This window comes from Cyprinus carpio, chromosome A3 (genome assembly GCF_018340385.1).
Source record: "Cyprinus carpio isolate SPL01 chromosome A3, ASM1834038v1, whole genome shotgun sequence".
NCBI lineage: Eukaryota > Metazoa > Chordata > Actinopteri > Cypriniformes > Cyprinidae > Cyprinus > Cyprinus carpio.
In genome coordinates, this window is record NC_056574.1 from 35,130,294 (window position 1) to 35,147,125 (window position 16,832).

Consider the following 16,832-nt stretch of genomic DNA (forward strand, 5'->3'; position numbering starts at 1 on the left):
TTCTCCTTCGATTGTGAGAACGGGGATTTGTTTTGGATAGTAATTTAATTAAAATAAATTTTATAAATTTAATTTAATTAATTAGTGGACGCCAGCATTACCCGTGATCCTAAGCATCCGTTGCTATGGAGACGTAGCCAGTCCGCTTTGCGATTGGGTGATTTCTTTAGTGATTTCTCATTGCGCTCTGTCCAGGTAAGTTACGAGGTTCATAACAAGTAATGATCACATTTTGTTTAAATGTTATAATTGATGCATTTCGTTGTCATTAGACTCATGATGTGTCAGTAATAACAATATAACTTGGCCTAACGTTACTGCATAAATCTGGAATGAGAAACCCCAGACAAATACACACGCCTTTTAACAGTCATACAGGAAATAGGAAAAACATGACTTTACATGTGCTTGCAACTCTGCTGCTGTTGCTGTTTTATCAGTCAGTGGTTAGATCAGCGTAGCAGACAATAAACGGGACAAGGGACGTCGCGAATGGAACAAATAAATTCGGCCCAATATACGGACGTCCCAGCTAATAGGTGACACGTGACAGTTGGCATTGGCAAGTGGCTAGGTTAACCAGTAGTACTAACCCCCTTTATAGTAACAACCTAGTTTTAAAGAATTCTAACGTTATAATTGTGCCTCTTGTTATTGGGTATCCTGTTCCAAAAACAAGTTGTATTAAGGTTTTAATGTAATTTTTTACTTCATTTTAGAGATGCCAGGAAGTTCAAAGAAAATGTGCCCAGGGTGCAACACCCTAATAAGTGTTGCATACAAGGCTTGCCCACTTTGCGAACAACTCCGGCCATATAAAGCGAAAGTTGCAGCGAAGAGATGCAACTTTCAAAATAGAAAAAATGAATGGAAGGAGTCAGTCAAGAAAAACAAAAACAGGACTGTTGTTCTCAATAGCAGCCATGTGTTGGTAAGGTTAGGTCAAAGTTCAGGATTCTAATAGGAATTTATGAAGTTAAGTCAATTAACACAGTAAAGTTTAACAGTCAATAGCCACGTTTCCATGTAATTGTCAAGCAAACTTATGAAATGTTTAGAAAAAGTATAAAATATCAATCAGGTGCATTTCTATCAACTGGGTTGGAGGGATTTAATTAAGATCCCGCGAGGGGATCCTCCCACACTGAAGCTGTCCCTAACCCGCCCCGTTTCCCACCAGCTTTGGGCTGCAAACAACCCACCCCTTAGATGGGACCTCAGCGCTATGGGGGCCATTAACGGCCTCACACCTTCCAGAGGCTGAGCCATGATCAGAAAGACTCAGGGTCCTGAGCAACACCGCCCAAGCGGTTTCCCATACACCACATTTCCCACGCCACATGTCAGATGGGGATTTAGTGCTGGGCTCTTCGCTCACCGCTACTGAGGGTTTCCTGGTTAGTTTCTGACTGCGTAAACAGCTGATCAGTGATGTGACTTAAATGTTCTTTATGTCAGAACTTGGGCAAAGCTGTTACCATGTTCCATTCAGCACATTAACCCTTTTCCAAAAAAATACAAAAACCACCTCAAGCGACCGTAAAAGGTTTTTGCTAAATTGAGGATATTTTTTCCCAAATTTTGACATTTTTTCACATGGCTGGTGAAACATGTAGTATAGTAATGAATTCCTTGATATGAGTTGTACATTTAATATGACCATTAAACAATTGTCATGAAATTAATATTTAAATTAAATTATTGTATTCGGTGCATGTTTTTTTTATTTAATAATGTTTTTATTTCAGCTTGACAAACTTGCTGCCCTTGATTTTTTCCCCATACTACTTTTAGGGAAGAAGTGCAAAGGAAGCTTGGTGGCCGATGTCATCCTAAGAGGGGATTATATTTTGGATCCTGATTTGCTTATGTATGAAGCTGTGCTAAAGAGTAAGTCTTTTTTTACAAATATGAAGTTCTGGATTAATCTGAAAACACTGGTAACCCTAAGGAACCCAAAGGAATGTGAACCCACAAGTATCATTATCTTTATTTTTCTATTGATGCAAAGTATGAGCATTACTTTCAGCCATAATAGGATAAAGCAGCATGTGATCACCCAATTGTTTTCTTTAGCAGTTAAGCCAAGTCAACAAGCTAGATAAAAAGTAGGCAGAAAATCTAGAATGCTCTGGTCAGACATTAAGAGACAGCATTACCTTGACTGGGAACTTGATGACTATATTTGTTGATATAGACTGTAGATAATTAATTTTACTTTTTAATCATAACATAACACACCTGTAATGTAGAAATCAATCTTATTATAAATACTATCATCACTCGCCCGCAGGTCCTCTTCCTTGTGGTTCAATAATTAGTCATAAGCTATATGTAATAAAGTGGCACTGAGATTAAGGCAAACTGTTTAATTTTTCTTGTGTGTGATGTTTGTCTTGTGGCCTTCTTCTGTCTTTGAAAATGAACTTGCAGACAAGTAGCACAGAAACTACTGACCCTCCCGAAGCCACTGCCACTGAGACCAACGGCACTCCGCAAGCCGCTGAGACCAACGGCACTCCGGAAGCCACTGAGACCAACGGCACTCCAGAAGCTACTGCTACTGATACCACAGGCTCATCAAAAGCCACAAGACCCCGGGGCCAGAAGGCAAAAAAAGACAAAGTGAAGTATATTTCCTTAATAGTCAGTAATGTGTAATTAGAACTATGTTAATAAATATGTTATCACAGAACTGTTTTTTTAATACAGTACCAGTCAAAAGTTTGAACCCACCTACCCATCCAAGAGAATGGGAAAGTGTGTCCAAACTTTTGACCGATACTGTACATTCTAAATTAGTAATAACTAACAATAACTAAATATAAATAAAAACATATACTGTACATTCTAAATTAGTAATAACTTACTGTATTTATATATTAAGCATAGCGTCAGTTCTGGCAGGTCACATTAGTCAAGCTCGCATCAGCCGATCCACGTCTACCTATAGGAATACGACGCCTATTACTGTATACATATATAAGCTCATTCAGTATTATCAGCAGCTGTCGCGTTTCTCAGGAGCGAATTACCCTCCTCCATCCCCAGCTCCACCTCTCATCAGTCATTATAGCATTCTGATTACCCCTGAATCAGACTTAAATTCTCTTAATTATATTGTACATTAAAATAAATTAATGATATCTGCAATACAATTATGTTGGTTCTGTTCTGTTTACCCTAAGAGGGGTTATTGCTGCTCTTATGATTCTATGCTAGGCTGCATGGATGCGCAGGGAGTTCTTGTCTAGAACAGAACCATACCACCAATCCAAACTATATGCTAATTGTCAATCATATATTTGACGATAGTGGTCTTGACAGAAATAGTGTTTAATAAAATGTGGTATCTTGTATATTTTTTATACAGATCCAGTCCAACAGAGGGTAGCCAGCAAGATGAAGCAAAAAAAAGTGTTAAGTACATTTTCTCTATTTAAAATTATATGATGTATCAACTACACATTGATTCTGCCGTCACAGTTAGGTATTGTCTATGCTGGTATATTGGTATACTTATTATATATTGGTATACTGGTATACTCTTTCAGATGAGTGTCCAGAATGCTGTTGGAGAGTGAGGCAAAACAACTTTGACTACTCCAAGGTTTTGAAAAGAAGAGTGAGAGAGGTTTGTCTTTCTAAAGCCTTTTCAACTGTCTTGCTTTATATCAATGTACTCGCACTCACTCATTATTAATATTTAAATCCTTTTTGATTCTACAATGAATAAGGCCCTGTGTCCACGAAAGCGTTTTTTCATGCGACTGGCATATTTTTCCAATAGTTTTCAGTGGGAGTGAAGAATGTTCAACTTTGGGTCAAATGGAGTACTCATCACTGTCACTTTTTACCCAGCCGTCCAATCACAGTGGAGGAGGGGCGGGACTAATAACACACAACCGCCACACTCTGCTCGTACAAAGTCAACAGATGACCGCAACAAGCATAATAATGGAACAAAATAATTTTAAACTAGAGCCAGAGCAAATACTTTATAATCTATCGACAATTTTATATAGAAACAACACAGAAACAAACAATCTGTGAAATGAGATACTAGTAACACTTTCGCAGATATTCCGTATAACAACAACAAGCAAAGCATCTCAACTGAAAAAAAAAAATGCTGCGCTGCCAAAATGCTCTCAAGCACTCACAGCTAGGCATTATCAGCTGGCTAAAAATGGTTTGGTGGACACACAGCCTAAGACTGCTTTAAAAAAATATCTGCATTGTTTGAGCACTTGATTCGACAACTAGATGTTTGGAAAACAATAATTTAGGATTCTGATTTAGTGTTCATGCAGTGAGCACTAATGTAACCATTTTTACAAACAAGATACATACAAAGTTTACTTTACAATAACAGAAAATAATTTGGCTGTATGTATTGCTCATATGATGTAGACTGCTATCCGATCAATACTTCAGTTACCATCAAATATGTAGAAAAAGTCTTAAATACATTAAGGTATTATGTAGTAGGTTTTAAATGTTTAGGTAAGTCTTAATTATGTTGAAATTTATTTAATGGTACTTGTTGTAGTTCTTTGTTGTCTGTCTGACCAATATAAAACCTACAATTGCACACACAGTTCTGTAAATTAATGTACTTTTCAAGTAATTATTTGACTTTGATTTTCCTTCATAGCTTCATACTTTTTTGCAAGTATTGATGTGAAATAGGTCTTAAATTTCCTTCACAATGGTCTTAAAAAACGTCTTACAAATCTTACATTTTACTTATTGAAACTTGCAGAAACCCTGAAATCATTAATGCATAGGTAAAAATTGATAACTCTTTGGATCCGTTGGTAATGTAAAGTCAACATGAATAGAAACTGTCACAAGGTTTTCATGTAATTTACTAGACCCATCAGACAGTATATGATATTGTACTGTACCACTTTGAAACACCATCTTACAACAGTAAATGTTATTTTTAAATGTTATTACATGTTAAAGCTACACTGTGTAACTTTTTAAGTTGATTCTTAGCAAAAAACAGTTTGTTCTATCGAAAGTAATTACACATGAATGAATGAGCACATATACTTCCACCAACTAATAAAGTATTCTCGTAAGCGTAGAATCTGCCATTTATATTACATACGAGTGAGTCGCTCGAATGGTGGCAGTCATGTTGCGCCTGCATCTCGAAAATACATTCGCCAAAGAGGGACATACCTGGAAATTCAAGCTTCGCCTTTCGTGTTTTACACTCAGTGATACTCATGGACGAAGTCGAACTGGAAGCCATGTTAATCTTGGAATTATATGGCCACCGTAGGAGTTAAAACGCACTTGGAATTGAAAGGAACAGAAATTAATATTCACTGGGAGTCATATAATTTTTCACTGCTAGATGGGGAAAAAAATCACACAGTGTAGCTTTAATATTTTCCAACAAATTATCTTTTGAGGACTCCTGACATAAAGACTGTACTTGCTGACACCACAATTGCATGACTTGTGCTAAGACAAACGTTGCTGGATATTGTGTTGGGATTTTTTTTATGTTTATTCTATAGGGAACAGAGGAGGTCCTCATTTGTTGGGTTCCATGCAAGACCTGGTAGGTGTACTAATGTACAGTTTATTACATACACAACATTTTAAACATTAACAATGTCAACAGTTACTGAAATGTTTGAATATTTTTTAATAGTTATATTTCATAAAATTATATACCATTTTGCTAGCCTGACTTAAGTTACTCAGTAAATATTTACTCAAAACGTTGTCTCTCTACAGTGGGACCAAATGGAAGGACTCCTGGGAGCCCTCCTCCCTTCTTGAATAATGAATTTAAATTTTTTTAAATTTTGTATTTTTTTTATAATGAATAAAATAACTACAAACATAAACAAAGTTATTGACTTGTTATTCATTGCCTAAATTGTATATGCTATATAGAGTACATACAGATCTTTAGAAATAACCTAATTAAAAATCCTGTGTTAAATGTCAGTTTTGTTATATCTACGTCTGTCAAATATGTTATGTTCTCACCTGTGTTTGTCTGTGTATGTAGTTATATATGTAATTTCTATATATTGTTTGTAAGCAGGATTTCTTGTAACTTGGTGGATGGGTAGGACATCGTCCAGGAAGAAACCTATTATATTTTGTGGCAGTTTAAATTTTGATTAGACTTTAGATTAATTAAATTTGATGTAGTTGGAGACATTTGCTCTACTTTATGCCCTTAATGTTCAGGTTTGTGTCCCTCTGTCCAGATGACATTGCATAGCTAAACAATAATGCATTTTGTGTTAGCGGCAAGGATTAATGTGCTTAATATGAATAATGATATTTGGGTGAATATGGCGTTGTTTGTATTTAGTTTGCGTATACTTTCGGAAGTGAAACTATTTACTATAGTAAATTTTAGTATAGGCTACTGTATTATAGTATTTACTGTATATATATATATATATATATATATATATATATATATATATATATATATATATATATATATATATATATATATTCTATTGTTGATCCATTTGTCAACGTAGAAAATATGTGGTGAGCAAATGTATACAAGATAAAAATTACGGTAACACTTTAGAATAAGGTTCCATTAGTTAATGTTATTTAACTACTTTAGTTTACATGAACTAAGCAAGAACATTCCTTCTACAGCATTTATTAATCTTAGTTACTGTTAATTTCAACATTTACTAATGAATTATTCAAATCAAAAGTTGTTCTTGTTAACATTAGTTAATGCACTGTGAATTAGCATGAACTAACAATGAATAACTGTATTTTCATTAACTAACATTAATAAAGATTAATAAATACAGTAATAAATATATTGTTCATTGTTTGTTCATGTTAATTAATACATTAACTAACATCAACTAATGGAACCTTATTGTAAAGTGTTACCAAAATTACAAAATATAACCAAAACTGTGAAATAATGATAATTGTTTTACTAAAGAAATTAAGATTCAGTCAGGCAGTGAAAGAAAATTCAGGTTCAAGTTTTTATTATTTACAATGGGGAGAGCTAACTTGAGCTACTCAGAGTCAGGAGACCAGTTTGTGCAGTGGAGAAGAGAGAATCTATAATTCATCATCTGTAGAGGCATCTGTGGAGACATGCTCATATGGGTCTTCATCTTCTTCAACAACAGTTCCACCATTCCCATTTACCACTATTTGGGAGTAGGTTTCTTTCACAGGTACCAGGTCTGTTTTGAGCTCCTCACATTTTTGGAGGACAGCACTGTGCAGGCCATGGTAAGCTTGACCAGACAGTCCTGAAGGGTAGTCTAAAAATCAAATTGGGATATACAATAAAAAAGCAATTAACCAAAACATCAATATGGCAGTTTGTATGAATTATCATCTGTGTGCTGTCCTCACTGCAGTGTAGCAACTGTAGCTATACAGCCAGCTAACTCTGATGCAAAATGACGACAAGTCGTAGTGAGCGATTTCTTGCTGTTTAATGTGGCTTTCAACATCATCTTACATGACAGAGTGAAAACTGTAACAAAGGAAAAAAGTTCGAATGTTTTAACAAATCTTGTCTAATGAAATATACCTGTATCTACATGTAAATAAACACTGTAACTATGTTTGGTCTTTTCTTTTTAAACAGTATTGTAACATTAACTTATTAACATAATGAATTTTGTACTTACGACATTGCTTCTAGTGCTAACAACAGATGGATTACATGTGCACACATACTGTCAGCTTCCTTTCTTCTATACAGGAAATAACCTCTAACCCCGAACTCCAGGTCTACATTGTATCAAAATAAAATTCCTTAACATTTTGCCTTAAATGGCAACACAATCTGCAAGCAGTTTAATATAACTATATGAAGTAAACAGCATTAAGAAATTAGTACTCACTCTGTGTGGCCAGGTCATCTGATAGTACATTAGCCTGGTCCTTCAAGGCCCTGCAGGTTCTTGTAAGATGAGTCCAATGTTGTTTCATTTCCTCTAAAATTATAGCCTCTTCCTCAATCAGTCTCTCCAGCTACATCACCTTGTCAAAAACCTTCTTCTTCATGCCTAAGGAAGTGTCAGGTTCTATGAAGACAAATGACCAATTGAATTAACCACCACATTAAAATACTACCTCTTAATGCCTTTTTGGGAGTAAAATTCAATAATGGTACAATTCTTTGTCCCTACAACATAGGTAACAAGTGATTGGTGTTAAATCTACAGTGTGGAAAAGAAAAGGGCGAGCCACCTTGACACATTAATCTGAGGAATCAGACCTTTACTCATTTTCTCTTGAGTGCAGTTTGAGTTGGCAAAAACAAAACTGTTTAAAAATAAAATTTAATATTGTCTGTCCCAGATTTACCAAAACAAATGAAAAGCACATGGGCCTCTTTCCTTTGAAAGTCAGAGTTTAATGAGGTAAGTGTTTAAATGAAGATTCACTAAAATTTTTAATGTCAAACTTTATATACCAGAATCCCAAGGCCAGATAGGGCTTTCTGTTGCCAGAAGGTCTTCAACTGAATCTACAGATTCTGTGGTGGTTGGAAGATCATTGTATTGGGATATGGCATTAAACAGCTTTTTCTTATCCTCTCTAATCCATCTTCGGATCTTGTGTCGCTGTTTGTTACGGTCTGCAGCAAAAAACACAGCAAAAAGAATTTTAAGGAGGATATGCATAAAGTTGGTCATTGTGCTAATGGATATCCAAAAGGCGCCTTACAAATTATGTTACAAAGCGCACAAATCATCAGCAACCAAAAATGCAATTGTAGAATATTTTGACTAGAATGTGGCCAATGTTCAAGTAATGCAGGTAGTTGGGTGATGGTAACATTAGACATATAGGAAGGCAGGACTGTTCACTCAATGTAGGAAGGTTATGTAGTGGTTTGTTCAGTGTTAAGATGTGATCAAATTTAAATTACTTAGTTACAGCTATAGATATCACATTTTAAAATGAACTCCACAAGTACATGAAGGCATGGAGGCTACTTACCGGTTACTCGATATAGATTCCTCTTTTTCTGCTGGATGCCCAAGAATAGGCCTTCAATTCGATGTTGCAACGCCACTGGATCATCTGTTCTGAGGTCATCTGGTGCTGTAAAGTATGTGTGAAGGTATTTGATCAGTATCATGCATTTTCTATGCTATCAAAAATAGAACAATTATACTATTTCTATAAAACACCTTATACATTAAATATAGTAAAAGGAGGATTCAATAAGAAGAATGTAGTAGGAACACATGTTAAAACAACAAAGGAAATCCACAAATGTTCTGCTAAAGAATCTGAAAACATTTGTTCAGTTTGCTCATTTTTCAAGGGTGAGTACGTATTATAAATTTGAGGGAGAATGCTACATCACCCAAGTTTAATTATTAACTTAGCATTTCGAGCCATTTCTTCGTTGATTTTCACTTTTGTTGTCGCATGTTTTCTCAGCGAGCTCCCCCTACTGCTGTGAGGAGTATATTTCACAACACTGTCGTAAAAAAACAAAAAACAACTCACATTTTTCTATCTATAGAAAAAAAAAAAAAAATTCTATCGATAGGAGACAGCAACAAGTACATACTTACTGTCAACTGCCCACTGTGTCACATCAGTGACCCACTGTTGCAGTTCCTCATCAGACCTTTGCGTGCACTTCTTTATAGCCTCAATGTCCTCTTTGACTTCCTTTTGTCTTTTGGATAGTCTCAAAAGAATAATTAATGGAAAGTCACACAAACCTTCGGCAATACTGAAAGTATTAGATACTTAGTATGTACAACTTATCAGTGGACTTTAGTCAATTGAAATTTAACCTTCATTGATGAAATCTTGTACCGTGTAGATAAGTACTTGTGCAGGTTTCTTTTTTTTTCGCTCATTCCATCCCCCACATAGCAAACGGACTTGGCCCAAATGTGGCCTCAAGCTGGCGCTGCTGGCCTCCTGTCGGCAATGGCATGTACCCTTTCAGCCAGAGCTGGGCCATGTGTGGCAATGACGGGAGGGCGGGGATCCGGCAAACAATATGAGGGCCGATTGTTGGTGGGAGGAGTGTGGCCCAGATCAGTCAGGTGATATGTGGCCCAAATCAGGCTATGATCTGGCAACATATTATGTGACCCATGATAAACAAGATGCATGATAATGGTTAAATGATCACATACATTTTTAATGAAATGTAGTATTGTTAATATGTAGTCTTTGAAATGGCAAGTCAAAACAGAATGAAACATCATCATTTCAAAATTAAGCAAATTAGTCAAGTGAATTAAACTGCACTTAATTAAAATTTTATTAAATTTTATATTATTATTCTTGGTACAAATAATCTTAGATTCCTTACATGAAAAGAGAGAGAGAGAGAGAGAGAGATCATTTAACCATCAAGTAATAATTATTTGGTTTACCATGAGGCACATCATTATTATTAGTATGCCGTCATGCACAAGCATTAAATAAAATGATCATGAAAGTATTTTCTTTTTTATTTAAATCCTCTGTATCCATGTGATGCTTGGTGTGAGGAACAGAACAGATCCAAATTCAAACTGCATTCATCGGCGATATGTATCTCCTTCCTCTGTAACTATAGTAACAATTGAAAAATGTGCCGTTAATAAGTTTTACAACAATTTTACGGCAGCGATATCAAACGCTCATTGGCTCTCGCCGGTTTCGTCATAGATTGCGACATGCCGTGTTTCCGGTGATGCGTGTTTTGAATGAGAATGGAGTGGATCGGGATAGTATTTTCAGCGTTTAAGAATTTAGATTATTCCCTGCTCCTCGCACTACTATTATATTCTGCCAGAGAGGACTGCAACTGCAATGTATCGTCACTTGGACTACTGTGGCACTGCTCTTTGACACACCTGTAATAAATAATTATGATTAAGTTACATGTGTCTATCTGTTACGTTTCTCTTATAGAATGCATTCTTTATATACTCACTCTTTATTGGTTGATTTGTTCTTTATAAAAATAAATAGAAAAATTAATGCAAAAGGTTTTTTTTTTTTTTTTTTTAATTGCACAGTTACATGATGTGTGAGTTTTAAGTCTGATTTTCTATTCAGTTTAATGTACTTTATTGGCATAGTTTGTGTGTACATTAATGTACAGATGTGGGCCGGATCTGGGCCAACACTATGTTGCTGTCTGGTTTACCAAAGCATGTCACAAAATTAATAATTGTGATTATAGTAATACACAAGGCAATAATCTGAAATATTAAGATTCTGTATTCCCAGACAGCAATATAGTGTTGGTACAGATCCGGCCCACATCTGGCCCGCATGAAATCCAACAAACTACTTGCTGTGTGTTGGGTCTGGGCTATATAAGGCTCAGGTGTGGCTCAGATTTGGAGATTCAGGTTTACTTAAGGCTGAGAATTGGCACCAATAATAAAACCTGTTTTGGCCCAGTTCAGGGACAGTTCAGGGTGATTAACTGGCTGAGATTCGGCCCGGTTATGGCCCATGTGTGGCCCTTGTCTGTAATCCAGTTCTGGGCCACTTCAGGGCCGTCATTCTTTGCAGCACTTGGACCGAGGGAAAAGTGATTGTGTAGCCCGGATCTGGGCCAGAAGACATTTGCTATGTGGGCCTCTGGCATGCAATGTGATCATATCTACTCGTGCTGTAATGATGAAAGGCATAAATGTGCTTTTCAATTAGTGGTTAGTCACAGAGTATGATGAATGAAATAATAATAATAATAATAATAAAAAGCAAGCTGCCCCTGTTTGGTTTTTGCCACCCCACTGCACCTACAGCATGCACACCAGATTAAAAATATCAAGTTCATGGATATCAAAATGGTAAAAGGCTTAGTTACCATATTGTTCGAGAATATACATTTACCTCACAATTTGTAGCGTGCCCCTTTGCATTCATAACTGAGAGAAATGGCTTCATCTGAGTCAAGTTTTCCATTTCTGGGAATGCTTGAGCCACCTCTTGCAGATAGGACCAATATTGACACATGATGTCAGTGCAGAAGAACTTGCAGTTTGTTTTTGTGGCCAGTTCCTTCTGCAGAAACAGAGGGTATGCAAATATCTCGCCCCTAAACATGTTGAGGTGCATCTCCTCCAAATCAGCCATTATTTCCTCAAGATCACGGTGTAATTCCTCCTCCATATTTTTCTCTGGTATAGGCTGATCAGATGACTCTCTCAGTCATTTATTTTTTAACACCTGAGGACCATAAAAAACAAAGTTACACATAAACACAAATGAAAATAAATGGGTAGTGGTTTGCATATTTTTCCAAACCCAATCATTAATTAAATAAATAAACTAGATTACTTTCCCTACCCAGGCAGTGCTTAAATAAATGTTTTCAATGCTAGGTAATTGGGTGCCGGTGATGCAAGTGTTTAAGGTCCGAAGCGGAGCAACCGCCTAGCATTAATCAACTCACCTGTCTGCGTTGTACTGCAAGAGGCAGAAAGATAGTGAGATTACAGATGATCTTCAAATCTGTTAAAATAAAGTTTATAATTAATTTATAAAAACAATACATTTATAAGAAAATACAGGGTCAGTGACAATCTGAAAAATAAATCAACGCAGCATATTTTAGCAAGGGAACTGTAACCAAATTGCTAAATAAACCATAGAAACTCCAGGCAAAGTAGGCTCCCAAAGCCAAGAGCAACAATTGTTAGAGGTTGTTGTGCTTGGCTAGCATTGCTGGGAAAGCGGAAACATCTAACTACATTAAAGCTGCTACATTAAAATGCATGTACAATATATAAATAAATGTATCAATACGCACTCATATGCAATTATGGCTATGGCACAAGTTGTTGCTACATGGAAAGACTAACCTCCTGTTCCTTGATAGGCTAAAAAAAAAAAAAACTTTACTCTTCTTCCTCTTTGATATGACTGGAACCTGCAAGCACATGTAAAATTGTTTGGTAATGTAAGGCATTTGGCTACACGGAAATGTAACAAAAAACATTAAAAACATAAAAATAATAAAAAAATGAAAAGAAAATAAAAAATTACACGCACAAAAATATAGCATCACGTACTCAACTGGTCGACAGCAAATACCGAATAAAATTTCATGGGATCTGTAGTTTTATACGACACAGATTAAGCTTATCTACATTTAAAGTAATGCAATATCTTGCATTTGTTTGCAAATATGTATGCTCTCATAACTGGCGATATGATGATAGTGTGTATTTGAAAATATATATCGTTCAGACGATTCAGGGTTAGCTCACTAACGTTATCCACCTAAAGTTAATAAAAAAAAATACTACAGGATACATAACGTTAAGTTAATCGAAGGGCATTGCTTTCATCGAGAGTGCTCACATGATTTTAATGTCACATTTACCCGGAGCCGGACAGTAACGGAGTACATTTACTTGAGTACAGTACTTAAGTACAATTTTGAGGGATCTGTACTTTACTCGAGTAAAATTTTGGGGGAGTACTCATGACTTTACTCAAGTACATTTAAGAGGCAAGTATTGTACTCTTTACTCCGCTACATTTCTATCCATAACCGTAAGTACCCGTTACTTCTTAAGGCCCCGTCCACACGGAGACGGAGCTTACCCCAATCCGATCTTTTTTTCCTCGTCTCAAGAAATATCCGCGTCCACACGAAACCGCAAAACCATGTAGTATACATACCAGACCAGCATGTGACGCTGTAATTCTGCCACAGAGATACGCTAAAAACGGAGAAGACTTGGACTATGCTCATAAACCTTGCGTGTGGTACACAAACGAACATGGAACAATACATTTATTAATCTGTGTTAATGTTAGTTAAAAAAAAGACAATCGTTCAGTGTTTGTTCATGTTTTTGTTGTTATTACGTGACGTAGCGGTGTCTGATTAGGGCGAGACGTGGGCTGATGACTTCATCATATCAGAAAATATACGGATTCGCCGTCCAGACGAAAGCGCAAAGGCGCCGTTTTCAAATTTATTCACTCTGGGACCCGGTTTCAAAAAACATCTCACTCACCCAAAAAAAAGCACCCCATTCGGACGAAACGCCTATCCGAAAAAAAAAAAGAAAAAAAAAAATGTGCGACGGAAAAAAAGAAAAATCTCGGAAATTTGTTGTTTCCCTCTCAAACGTGATTGGATTGTGCAGGCGCCACTGATTGGGACACAGCCTATCAGCATTCACATTCAGCTATCCTTCATGACATTTGATTGAATTGAAGTACAGTACACACACACACACACACACACACACACACACAGAGTTGTCACACATAGATTGTGTGTGTGAGAATGGTGTTATTCAGCTGAAAGTATTTTCTCCTGCCTTTGCCTGTATGTCTGTGAGAGGAAGGGGCTTAATACTGTCACTCAAATTAGCTGAATTTTATTTGTCCTTCTTTGTACGCTGACCTAAACACAGCTGATTAGCTGATTTTCTTTAATCATTATTATTTTCTCTTCTATGCTGCGTGTGTAACACGGTCAGGTTCAGAGGTGTGTCAGAACATTGCTTTATTACCTTCTTTGCTGGTTTAAGTTTATTGATTTGATTGATGAAAAAACAGAGAAAATCACACGTACACAATTCTTAGCTGAATTTTCTTTTCTGATATTACACATTAATGTAAGCTGAGCATTTGCTTTGATGTTGTTGAGTATGCGGTGTGTTTAACACAGTCAGGTTCAAATGTAGGTGCAAAAATTCCATTAAAACTCTAGCAGAGGTTTGTCAGAGCGTTGCCATTGTGCGCAAGTGAGAAATGTTAAATAAAGCAACAAGGTAAAAAGATGAAAATGACTTGATTTTACTTTCAATTCCTTTTACATTCTCCAAGGTATTAACATTAACATTTTTCATAACTCCATGTAGGACGTTTCTGTACATAAATGTAAGCACTGTGGCAGTAGTAATGCAATATTTAGAAAATGTACTCTTGTACTCTTCATACTCAAGTACTTTTAAAAACAAGTACTTCAGTACTTTTACTTAAGTAGACATCAGACTGTAGTACTTTTACTTGTACTTGAGTAAAATTTAGCAAGGGGTATCTGTACTTTTACTCAAGTAATGAAGCTGTGTACTCTGTCCGCCTCTGCATTTACCATTAGGCTACAGAAAACGTATTACAAAAAAATGACCTGGCTAACACTACCTACTTTGCCGGGGTTCTGAGGATGTATGCGGATGTAACTTTATGAACTTCAGCTAAATCACCCAGGCAATTGCCTGCATGTCCTACCGACGTCATGAGCACTCATATGATTCTAACATTACATTTACCATTACAGCAAACATGATTCAGTAAAACAACACATATCACTAACATTTATCACTAAAATAACACAGTTTTAGGATAATGGGATATACTAGTGTACACACCTCTGCTCTTACTGTCGATTGCAATGTCACATGCAGTCCTTCTCTTTAGCGACCCCAGTGGACGTTTGTGTTTCAAAACTGTAGCAATATGTACATACTTGTGGCGCTGCAAAAAAGTGTGCAGAGGTACGTATTTCAGCTATTCTGTTCAGCTGCGCTGCTGCTGCGGGACACTAAACACGTCAAGTCCCTCTTGACAGTTTTATTTTAGTTGCACCATTGAGAAATTAGGTCGCATGTGCTTTTTTACCGAATGCATAATAATTAGGCACATTGATATTCTGATGATTTTTTTTTTTATAATTTATGAGTGAAATTTGTTTATTTAAATGAAGCTAAAATAAATTGATTGCAACCACTTACCATAAAATGTTTTTGTAAATTCAATGAATATTTTTTTTTCAGTGTAATTGTCCATGAAGGCTGGAAGAGAAAAACTCCTTATATTCAGGTGTACAGAATAATTAGGTATGTTTTCTTTTACAGATGAAATGAGCCAAAAAAAAAAAAAAAGAGTTCTGAAATAAAAACATTTCCACACTGCTACAAAAGGGCTGTACCACATTACTATTATGTTTAAGATTAGTAAGTCAATTCTATTTAATTTTCATAGTTTAAAACGGACTAAATAAATAAATACTTGTCTCTGGCCGCTGCTTTTAATTCAAAGTCATTTTATGTACTTTAATGACTTAGATTTATGCAGTTTGATATTTAACTCTGAAAATGTGCAATTCCTTAACACGTTTAACAACGCCTCTTATTTATACAAATCCTTTAACAAATCCATTGTTTTGTGTACCAAATTTCTTACATATACATATTTACATATATAATTTTTTTTAAACAAGAAAATATTTATTCGACTTATGTTCACTCATTTCCTTTGCACATTAATAATGAATGCATCAAAAGTGGTGCTTATTGAGTAAAAACTTTCTTCCTCAAACGTGTCTTTATTTACAATGACAGCATATATTATATACACACAAACACACTGTTTCACATATCTACCTATTCATAACAGCTTGTATGTAGGGGTCTGCGATATCGTCTGCAATAATATATTTTAATCGATAATTTGACATCATCAAGTATTTTGCAAAGAAAAAATCATTCAAAACACCCCTAGGCAGCGCACACATACATTACTTGAAATCTAACATTAGACTAATGCGTGTGCACATAATGTGTTTTTTCACGGCATGATTCAGTCTATTAAAATGCATTTAGAATTATCACAAATTCAGTACATGGCAGAAAATATATACAGTACAGACCAAAAGTTTGGAAACATTACTATTTTTAATGTCTTTGAAAGAAGTTTCTTCTGCTCATCAAGCCTGCATTTATTTGATCAAAAATACAGAAAAAACAGTAATATTGTGAAATATTATTACAACTTAAAATAATAGTTTTTCTATTTGAATATACTTTTAAAAAAAAAATTATTTTATTTCTGTGATGCAA

General features: G+C 35.7%; 2 long non-coding RNA genes across 2 annotated transcripts; one reads left to right on the plus strand and one right to left on the minus strand.

Annotated features, from left to right (window-relative positions):
- Positions 1-2,559: 2,559 nt before the first annotated feature.
- LOC109082197 lies at positions 2,560-5,710 on the plus strand. Its single transcript, XR_006153575.1, has 3 exons — positions 2,560-2,625; positions 3,374-3,634; positions 5,538-5,710. It is a non-coding gene; the product is annotated as an uncharacterized LOC109082197 (long non-coding RNA).
- Positions 5,711-11,522: 5,812 nt separating this feature from the next.
- On the minus strand, positions 11,523-15,450 carry LOC109066897. Its single transcript, XR_006153576.1, has 4 exons — positions 15,363-15,450; positions 12,831-12,898; positions 12,422-12,480; positions 11,523-12,195 (listed from the first exon to the last, which is right to left on the minus strand). It is a non-coding gene; the product is annotated as an uncharacterized LOC109066897 (long non-coding RNA).
- Positions 15,451-16,832: the final 1,382 nt, after the last annotated feature.